We start from the raw sequence: 10,847 nt of genomic DNA, 5'->3' as shown, positions 1-10,847 counted from the left end.
TTAGTCGTTTTGGGGGTCGAGAGTTTCAACACGTGTGAGGGGATGTGTGCGTACATTAAAATTTATATAGATCGTGAGAAAGTGAAGTAATTTCATCTTAGATCCCAAAGAGATTTTCAATACTTTCTAAACGGCCTCAATCGGAGCTTGTTCTTATTCATGTTGTTACTCTTAACTACTTCCCTCTTCTAGATGATGCCTATAATCAATTTCGTCACCGTATCTTCTCTAATGTGACACCAACACCCTATCGTAGACATCCGTATCTGGGGCGTCTAGGACCTGGATAGCATCGGGATGAAATAGCCCATGCAAAACCGAACAGTAAAAACAAAAAAAACTTGTGTTTTTTGCATATTTGTTTGTTACTTTGGGTTAGTCGTTTTGGGGGTCGAGAGTTTCAATACGTGTGAGGGGATGTGTGCGTACACTAAAATTTATATAGATCGTGAGAAAGTGAAGTAATTTCATCTTAGATCCCAAAGAGATTTTCAATGCTTTCTAAACGGCCTCAATCGGAGCTTGTTCTTATTCATGTTGTTACTCTTAACTACTTCCCTCTTCTAGATGATGCCTATAATCAATTTCGTCACCATATCTTCTCTAATGTGACACCAACACCCTATCGTAGACATCCGTATCAAGGGCGTCTAGGACCTGGATAGCATCGGGATGAAATAGCCCATGCAAAACCGAACAGTAAAAACAAAAAAAAACTTGTGTTTTTTTGCATACTTGTTGGTTACTTTGGGTTAGTCGTTTTGGGGGTCGAGAGTTTCAACATGTGTGAGGGGATGTGTGCGTACATTAAAATTTATATAGATCGTGAGAAAGTGAAGTAATTTCATCTTAGATCCCCAAGAGATTTTCAATGCTTTCTAAACGGCCTCAATCGGAGCTTGTTCTTATTCATGTTGTTACTCTTATCTACTTCCCTCTTCTAGATGATGCCTATAATCAATTTCGTCACCGTATCTTCTCTAATGTGACAGCAACACCCTATCGTAGACATCCGTATCTGCGGCGTCTAGGACCTGGATAGCATCGGGATGAAATAGCCCATGCAAAACCGAGCTGTAAAAACAAAAAAACTTGTGTTTTTGCATACTTGTTTGTTACTTTGGGTTAGTCGTTTTGGGGGTCGAGAGTTTCAACACGTGTGAGGGGATGTGTGCATACACTAAAATTTATATAGATCGTGAGAAAGTGAAGTAATTTCATCTTAGATCCCAAAGAGATTTTCAATGCTTTCTAAACGGCCTCAATCGGAGCTTGTTCTTATTCATGTTGTTACTCTTAACTACTTCCCTCTTCTAGATGATGCCTATAATCAATTTCGTCACCGTATCTTCTCTAATGTGACACCAACACCCTATCGTAGACATCCGTATCTGGGGCGTCTAGGACCTGGATAGCATCGGGATGAAATAACCCATGCAAAACCGAACAGTAAAAACAAAAAAAAAACTTGTGTTTTTTGCATACTTGTTTGTTACTTTGGGTTAGTCGTTTTGGGGGTCGAGAGTTTCAACACGTGTGAGGGGATGTGTGCATACATTAAAATTTATATAGATCGTGAGAAAGTGAAGTAATTTCATCTTAGATCCCAAAGAGATTTTCAATGCTTTCTAAACGGCCTCAATCGGAGCTTGTTCTTATTCATGTTGTTACTCTTAACTACTTCCCTCTTCTAGCTGATGCCTATAATCAATTTCGTCACCGTATCTTCTCTAATGTGACACCAACACCCTATCGTAGACATCCGTATCTGGGCGTCTAGGACCTGGATAGCATCGGGATGAAATAGCCCATGCAAAACCGAACAGTAAAAACAAAAAAAAAACTTGTGTTTTTTGCATACTTGTTTGTTACTTTGGGTTAGTCGTTTTGGGGGTCGAGAGTTTCAACACGTGTGAGGGGATGTGTGCGTACATTAAAATTTATATAGATCGTGAGAAAGTGAAGTAATTTCATCTTAGATCCCAAAGAGATTTTCAATACTTTCTAAACGGCCTCAATCGGAGCTTGTTCTTATTCATGTTGTTACTCTTAACTACTTCCCTCTTCTAGATGATGCCTATAATCAATTTCGTCACCGTATCTTCTCTAATGTGACACCAACACCCTATCGTAGACATCCGTATCTGGGCGTCGAGGACCTGGATAGCATCGGGATGAAATAGCCCATGCAAAACCGAACAGTAAAAACAAAAAAAACTTGTGTTTTTTGCATATTTGTTTGTTACTTTGGGTTAGTCGTTTTGGGGGTCGAGAGTTTCAATACGTGTGAGGGGATGTGTGCGTACACTAAAATTTATATAGATCGTGAGAAAGTGAAGTAATTTCATCTTAGATCCCAAAGAGATTTTCAATGCTTTCTAAACGGCCTCAATCGGAGCTTGTTCTTATTCATGTTGTTACTCTTAACTACTTCCCTCTTCTAGATGATGCCTATAATCAATTTCGTCACCATATCTTCTCTAATGTGACACCAACACCCTATCGTAGACATCCGTATCTGGGGCGTCTAGGACCTGGATAGCATCGGGATAAAATAACCCATGCAAAACCGAACAGTAAAAACAAAAAAAAACTTGTGTTTTTTTGCATACTTGTTGGTTACTTTGGGTTAGTCGTTTTGGGGGTCGAGAGTTTCAACATGTGTGAGGGGATGTGTGCGTACATTAAAATTTATATAGATCGTGAGAAAGTGAAGTAATTTCATCTTAGATCCCCAAGAGATTTTCAATGCTTTCTAAACGGCCTCAATCGGAGCTTGTTCTTATTCATGTTGTTACTCTTATCTACTTCCCTCTTCTAGATGATGCCTATAATCAATTTCGTCACCGTATCTTCTCTAATGTGACAGCAACACCCTATCGTAGACATCCGTATCTGCGGCGTCTAGGACCTGGATAGCATCGGGATGAAATAGCCCATGCAAAACCGAACAGTAACAACAAAAAAACTTGTGTTTTTTGCATACTTGTTTGTTTCTTTGGGTTAGTCGTTTTGGGGTCGAGAGTTTCAACACGTGTGAGGGGATGTGTGCATACACTAAAATTTATATAGATCGTGAGAAAGTGAAGTAATTTCATCTTAGATCCCAAAGAGATTTTCAATGCTTTCTAAACGGCCTCAATCGGAGCTTGTTCTTATTCATGTTGTTACTCTTAACTACTTCCCTCTTCTAGATGATGCCTATAATCAATTTCGTCACCGTATCTTCTCTAATGTGACACCAACACCCTATCGTAGACATCCGTATACGGGCGTCTAGGACCTGGATAGCATCGGGATGAAATAACCCATGCAAAACCGAACAGTAAAAACAAAAAAAAACTTGTGTTTTTTGCATACTTGTTTCTTACTTTGGGTTAGTCGTTTTGGGGGTCGAGAGTTTCAACACGTGTGAGGGGATGTGTGCATACATTAAAATTTATATAGATCGTGAGAAAGTGAAGTAATTTCATCTTAGATCCCAAAGAGATTTTCAATGCTTTCTAAACGGCCTCAATCGGAGCTTGTTCTTATTCATGTTGTTACTCTTAACTACTTCCCTCTTCTAGCTGATGCCTATAATCAATTTCGTCACCGTATCTTCTCTAATGTGACACCAACACCCTATCGTAGACATCCGTATCTGGGGCGTCTAGGACCTGGATAGCATCGGGATGAAATAGCCCATGCAAAACCGAACAGTAAAAACAAAAAAAAAACTTGTGTTTTTTGCATACTTGTTTGTTACTTTGGGTTAGTCGTTTTGGGGGTCGAGAGTTTCAACACGTGTGAGGGGATGTGTGCGTACACTAAAATTTATATAGATCGTGAGAAAGTGAAGTAATTTCATCTTAGATCCCAAAGAGATTTTCAATGCTTTCTAAACGGCCTCAATCGGAGCTTGTTCTTATTCATGTTGTTACTCTTAACTACTTCCCTCTTCTAGATGATGCCTATAATCAATTTCATCACCGTATCTTCTCTAATGTGACACCAACACCCTATCGTAGACATCCGTATCTGGGGCGTCTAGGACCTGGATAGCATCGGGATGAAATAACCCATGCAAAACCGAACAGTAAAAACAAAAAAAAACTTGTGTTTTTTTGCATACTTGTTTGTTACTTTGGGTTAGTCGTTTTGGGGGTCGAGAGTTTCAACACGTGTGAGGGGATGTGTGCATACATTAAAATTTATATAGATCGTGAGAAAGTGAAGTAATTTCATCTTAGATCCCCAAGAGATTTTCAATGCTTTCTAAACGGCCTCAATCGGAGCTTGTTCTTATTCATGTTGTTACTCTTATCTACTTCCCTCTTCTAGATGATGCCTATAATCAATTTCGTCACCGTATCTTCTCTAATGTGACACCAACACCCTATCGTAGACATCCGTATCTGCGGCGTCTAGGACCTGGATAGCATCGGGATGAAATAGCCCATGCAAAACCGAACAGTAAAAACAAAAAAAACTTGTGTTTTTTGCATACTTGTTTGTTACTTTGGGTTAGTCGTTTTGGGGGTCGAGAGTTTCAACACGTGTGAGGGGATGTGTGCATACACTAAAATTTATATAGATCGTGAGAAAGTGAAGTAATTTCATCTTAGATCCCAAAGAGATTTTCAATGCTTTCTAAACGGCCTCAATCGGAGCTTGTTCTTATTCATGTTGTTACTCTTAACTACTTCCCTCTTCTAGATGATGCCTATAATCAATTTCGTCACCGTATCTTCTCTAATGTGACACCAACACCCTATCGTAGACATCCGTATCTGGGGCGTCTAGGACCCAGATAGCATCGGGATGAAATAGCCCATGCAAAAACGAACAGTAAAAACAAAAAAAACTTGTGTTTTTTGCATACTTGTTTGTTACTTTGGGTTAGTCGTTTTGGGGGTAGAGAGTTTCAACACGTGTGAGGGGATGTGTGCGTACACTAAAATTTATATAGATCATGAGAAAGTGAAGTAATTTCATCTTAGATCCCAAAGAGATTTTCAATGCTTTCTAAACGGCCTCAATCGGAGCTTGTTCTTATTCATGTTGTTACTCTTAACTACTTCCCTCTTCTAGATGATGCCTATAATCAATTTCGTCACCGTATCTTCTCTAATGTGACACCAACACCCTATCGTAGACATCCGTATCTGGGGCGTCTAGGACCTGGATAGCATCGGGATGAAATAGCCCATGCAAAACCGAACAGTAAAAACAAAAAAGTTTTTGCATACTTGTTTGTTACTTTGGGTTAGTCGTTTTGGGGGTCGAGAGTTTCAACACGTGTGAGGGGATGTGTGTGTACACTAAAATTTATATAGATCGTGAGAAAGTGAAGTAATTTCATCTTAGATCCCAAAGAGATTTTCAATGCTTTCTAAACGGCCTCAATCGGAGCTTGTTCTTATTCATGTTGTTACTCTTAACTACTTCCCTCTTCTAGCTGATGCCTATAATCAATTTCGTCACCGTATCTTCTCTAATGTGACACCAACACCCTATCGTAGACATCCGTATCTCGGGGGCGTCTAGGACCTGGAGAGCATCTGGCTGAAATAGACCAGGCAAAACCGACAAGTAAAAACACAAAAAAACTTGTGTTTTTTGCATACTTGTTTGTTACTTTGGGTTAGTCGTTTTGGGGGTCGAGAGTTTCAACACGTGTGAGGGGATGTGTGCGTACATTAAAATTTATATAGATCGTGAGAAAGTGAAGTAATTTCATCTTAGATCCCAAAGAGATTTTCAATACTTTCTAAACGGCCTCAATCGGAGCTTGTTCTTATTCATGTTGTTACTCTTAACTACTTCCCTCTTCTAGATGATGCCTATAATCAATTTCGTCACCGTATCTTCTCTAATGTGACACCAACACCCTATCGTAGACATCCGTATCTCGGGCGTCTAGGACCTGGATAGCATCGGGATGAAATAGCCCATGCTAAACCGAAATTTAAAACAAAAAAAAAATTGTTTTTTTTGCATATTTGTTTGTTACTTTGGGTTAGTCGTTTTGGGGGTCGAGAGTTTCAATACGTGTGAGGGGATGTGTGCGTACACTAAAATTTATATAGATCGTGAGAAAGTGAAGTAATTTCATCTTAGATCCCAAAGAGATTTTCAATGCTTTCTAAACGGCCTCAATCGGAGCTTGTTCTTATTCATGTTGTTACTCTTAACTACTTCCCTCTTCTAGATGATGCCTATAATCAATTTCGTCACCATATCTTCTCTAATGTGACACCAACACCCTATCGTAGACATCCGTATCTGGGCGTCTAGGACCTGGATAGCATCGGGATAAAATAACCCATGCAAAACCGAACGGTAAAAACAAAAAAAAACTTGTGTTTTTTTGCATACTTGTTGGTTACTTTGGGTTAGTCGTTTTGGGGGTCGAGAGTTTCAACATGTGTGAGGGGATGTGTGCGTACATTAAAATTTATATAGATCGTGAGAAAGTGAAGTAATTTCATCTTAGATCCCCAAGAGATTTTCAATGCTTTCTAAACGGCCTCAATCGGAGCTTGTTCTTATTCATGTTGTTACTCTTATCTACTTCCCTCTTCTAGATGATGCCTATAATCAATTTCGTCACCGTATCTTCTCTAATGTGACGACAACACCCTATCGTAGACATCCGTATCTGCGGCGTCTAGGACCTGGATAGCATCGGGATGAAATAGCCCATGCAAAACCGAACTGTAAAAACAAAAAAAACTTGTGTTTTTTGCATACTTGTTTGTTACTTTGGGTTAGTCGTTTTGGGGGTCGAGAGTTTCAACACGTGTGAGGGGATGTGTGCATACACTAAAATTTATATAGATCGTGAGAAAGTGAAGTAATTTCATCTTAGATCCCAAAGAGATTTTCAATGCTTTCTAAACGGCCTCAATCGGAGCTTGTTCTTATTCATGTTGTTACTCTTAACTACTTCCCTCTTCTAGATGATGCCTATAATCAATTTCGTCACCGTATCTTCTCTAATGTGACACCAACACCCTATCGTAGACATCCGTATCTGGGGCGTCTAGGACCTGGATAGCATCGGGATGAAATAACCCATGCAAAACCGAACAGTAAAAACAAAAAAAAACTTGCGTTTTTTGCATACTTGTTTGTTACTTTGGGTTAGTCGTTTTGGGGGTCGAGAGTTTCAACACGTGTGAGGGGATGTGTGCATACATTAAAATTTATATAGATCGTGAGAAAGTGAAGTAATTTCATCTTAGATCCCAAAGAGATTTTCAATGCTTTCTAAACGGCCTCAATCGGAGCTTGTTCTTATTCATGTTGTTACTCTTAACTACTTCCCTCTTCTATCATATGACTAGAAAAAATATCGACACCGTATCTTCAATAATGTGACACCAAAACCATCTAGTAGACATCCGTATCACTGGGCGTCTAGGACCTGGATAGCATCGGGATGAAATAGCCCATGCAAAACCGAACAGTAAAAACAAAAAAAAACTTGTGTTTTTTGCATACTTGTTTGTTACTTTGGGTTAGTCGTTTTGGGGGTCGAGAGTTTCAACACGTGTGAGGGGATGTGTGCGTACATTAAAATTTATATAGATCGTGAGAAAGTGAAGTAATTTCATCTTAGATCCCAAAGAGATTTTCAATACTTTCTAAACGGCCTCAATCGGAGCTTGTTCTTATTCATGTTGTTACTCTTAACTACTTCCCTCTTCTAGATGATGCCTATAATCAATTTCGTCACCGTATCTTCTCTAATGTGACACCAACACCCTATCGTAGACATCCGTATCTGGGGCGTCTAGGACCTGGATAGCATCGGGATGAAATAGCCCATGCAAAACCGAACAGTAAAAACAAAAAAAACTTGTGTTTTTTGCATATTTGTTTGTTACTTTGGGTTAGTCGTTTTGGGGGTCGAGAGTTTCAATACGTGTGAGGGGATGTGTGCGTACACTAAAATTTATATAGATCGTGAGAAAGTGAAGTAATTTCATCTTAGATCCCAAAGAGATTTTCAATGCTTTCTAAACGGCCTCAATCGGAGCTTGTTCTTATTCATGTTGTTACTCTTAACTACTTCCCTCTTCTAGATGATGCCTATAATCAATTTCGTCACCATATCTTCTCTAATGTGACACCAACACCCTATCGTAGACTTGTCAAGTATGCGGGGCGTCTAGGACCTGGATAGCATCGGGATAAAATAACCCATGCAAAACCGAACAGTAAAAACAAAAAAAAACTTGTGTTTTTTTGCATACTTGTTGGTTACTTTGGGTTAGTCGTTTTGGGGGTCGAGAGTTTCAACATGTGTGAGGGGATGTGTGCGTACATTAAAATTTATATAGATCGTGAGAAAGTGAAGTAATTTCATCTTAGATCCCCAAGAGATTTTCAATGCTTTCTAAACGGCCTCAATCGGAGCTTGTTCTTATTCATGTTGTTACTCTTATCTACTTCCCTCTTCTAGATGATGCCTATAATCAATTTCGTCACCGTATCTTCTCTAATGTGACAGCAACACCCTATCGTAGACATCCGTATCTGCGGCGTCTAGGACCTGGATAGCATCGGGATGAAATAGCCCATGCAAAACCGAACTGTAAAAACAAAAAAAACTTGTGTTTTTTGCATACTTGTTTGTTACTTTGGGTTAGTCGTTTTGGGGGTCGAGAGTTTCAACACGTGTGAGGGGATGTGTGCATACACTAAAATTTATATAGATCGTGAGAAAGTGAAGTAATTTCATCTTAGATCCCAAAGAGATTTTCAATGCTTTCTAAACGGCCTCAATCGGAGCTTGTTCTTATTCATGTTGTTACTCTTAACTACTTCCCTCTTCTAGATGATGCCTATAATCAATTTCGTCACCGTATCTTCTCTAATGTGACACCAACACCCTATCGTAGACATCCGTATCTGGGGCGTCTAGGACCTGGATAGCATCGGGATGAAATAACCCATGCAAAACCGAACAGTAAAAACAAAAAAAAACTTGTGTTTTTTGCATACTTGTTTCTTACTTTGGGTTAGTCGTTTTGGGGGTCGAGAGTTTCAACACGTGTGAGGGGATGTGTGCATACATTAAAATTTATATAGATCGTGAGAAAGTGAAGTAATTTCATCTTAGATCCCAAAGAGATTTTCAATGCTTTCTAAACGGCCTCAATCGGAGCTTGTTCTTATTCATGTTGTTACTCTTAACTACTTCCCTCTTCTAGCTGATGCCTATAATCAATTTCGTCACCGTATCTTCTCTAATGTGACACCAACACCCTATCGTAGACATCCGTATCAGGGGCGTCTAGGACCTGGATAGCATCGGGATGAAATAGCCCATGCAAAACCGAACAGTAAAAACAAAAAAAAAACTTGTGTTTTTTGCATACTTGTTTGTTACTTTGGGTTAGTCGTTTTGGGGGTCGAGAGTTTCAACACGTGTGAGGGGATGTGTGCGTACACTAAAATTTATATAGATCGTGAGAAAGTGAAGTAATTTCATCTTAGATCCCAAAGAGATTTTCAATGCTTTCTAAACGGCCTCAATCGGAGCTTGTTCTTATTCATGTTGTTACTCTTAACTACTTCCCTCTTCTAGATGATGCCTATAATCAATTTCATCACCGTATCTTCTCTAATGTGACACCAACACCCTATCGTAGACATCCGTATCTGCGGCGTCTAGGACCTGGATAGCATCGGGATGAAATAACCCATGCAAAACCGAACAGTAAAAACAAAAAAAAACTTGTGTTTTTTTGCATACTTGTTTGTTACTTTGGGTTAGTCGTTTTGGGGGTCGAGAGTTTCAACACGTGTGAGGGGATGTGTGCATACATTAAAATTTATATAGATCGTGAGAAAGTGAAGTAATTTCATCTTAGATCCCCAAGAGATTTTCAATGCTTTCTAAACGGCCTCAATCGGAGCTTGTTCTTATTCATGTTGTTACTCTTATCTACTTCCCTCTTCTAGATGATGCCTATAATCAATTTCGTCACCGTATCTTCTCTAATGTGACACCAACACCCTATCGTAGACATCCGTATCTGCGGCGTCTAGGACCTGGATAGCATCGGGATGAAATAGCCCATGCAAAACCGAACAGTAAAAACAAAAAAACTTGTGTTTTTTGCATACTTGTTTGTTACTTTGGGTTAGTCGTTTTGGGGGTCGAGAGTTTCAACACGTGTGAGGGGATGTGTGCATACACTAAAATTTATATAGATCGTGAGAAAGTGAAGTAATTTCATCTTAGATCCCAAAGAGATTTTCAATGCTTTCTAAACGGCCTCAATCGGAGCTTGTTCTTATTCATGTTGTTACTCTTAACTACTTCCCTCTTCTAGATGATGCCTATAATCAATTTCGTCACCGTATCTTCTCTAATGTGACACCAACACCCTATCGTAGACATCCGTATCTGGGGCGTCTAGGACCCAGATAGCATCGGGATGAAATAGCCCATGCAAAAACGAACAGTAAAAACAAAAAAAACTTGTGTTTTTTGCATACTTGTTTGTTACTTTGGGTTAGTCGTTTTGGGGGTAGAGAGTTTCAACACGTGTGAGGGGATGTGTGCGTACACTAAAATTTATATAGATCATGAGAAAGTGAAGTAATTTCATCTTAGATCCCAAAGAGATTTTCAATGCTTTCTAAACGGCCTCAATCGGAGCTTGTTCTTATTCATGTTGTTACTCTTAACTACTTCCCTCTTCTAGATGATGCCTATAATCAATTTCGTCACCGTATCTTCTCTAATGTGACACCAACACCCTATCGTAGACATCCGTATCTGGGGCGTCTAGGACCTGGATAGCATCGGGATGAAATAGCCCATGCAAAACCGAACAGTAAAAACA

This window comes from Lolium perenne, unplaced genomic scaffold (assembly GCF_019359855.2).
Source record: "Lolium perenne isolate Kyuss_39 unplaced genomic scaffold, Kyuss_2.0 unplaced55, whole genome shotgun sequence".
Taxonomy (NCBI): Eukaryota; Viridiplantae; Streptophyta; class Magnoliopsida; order Poales; family Poaceae; genus Lolium; species Lolium perenne.
Note: the sequence above shows the minus strand (reverse complement) of the source record.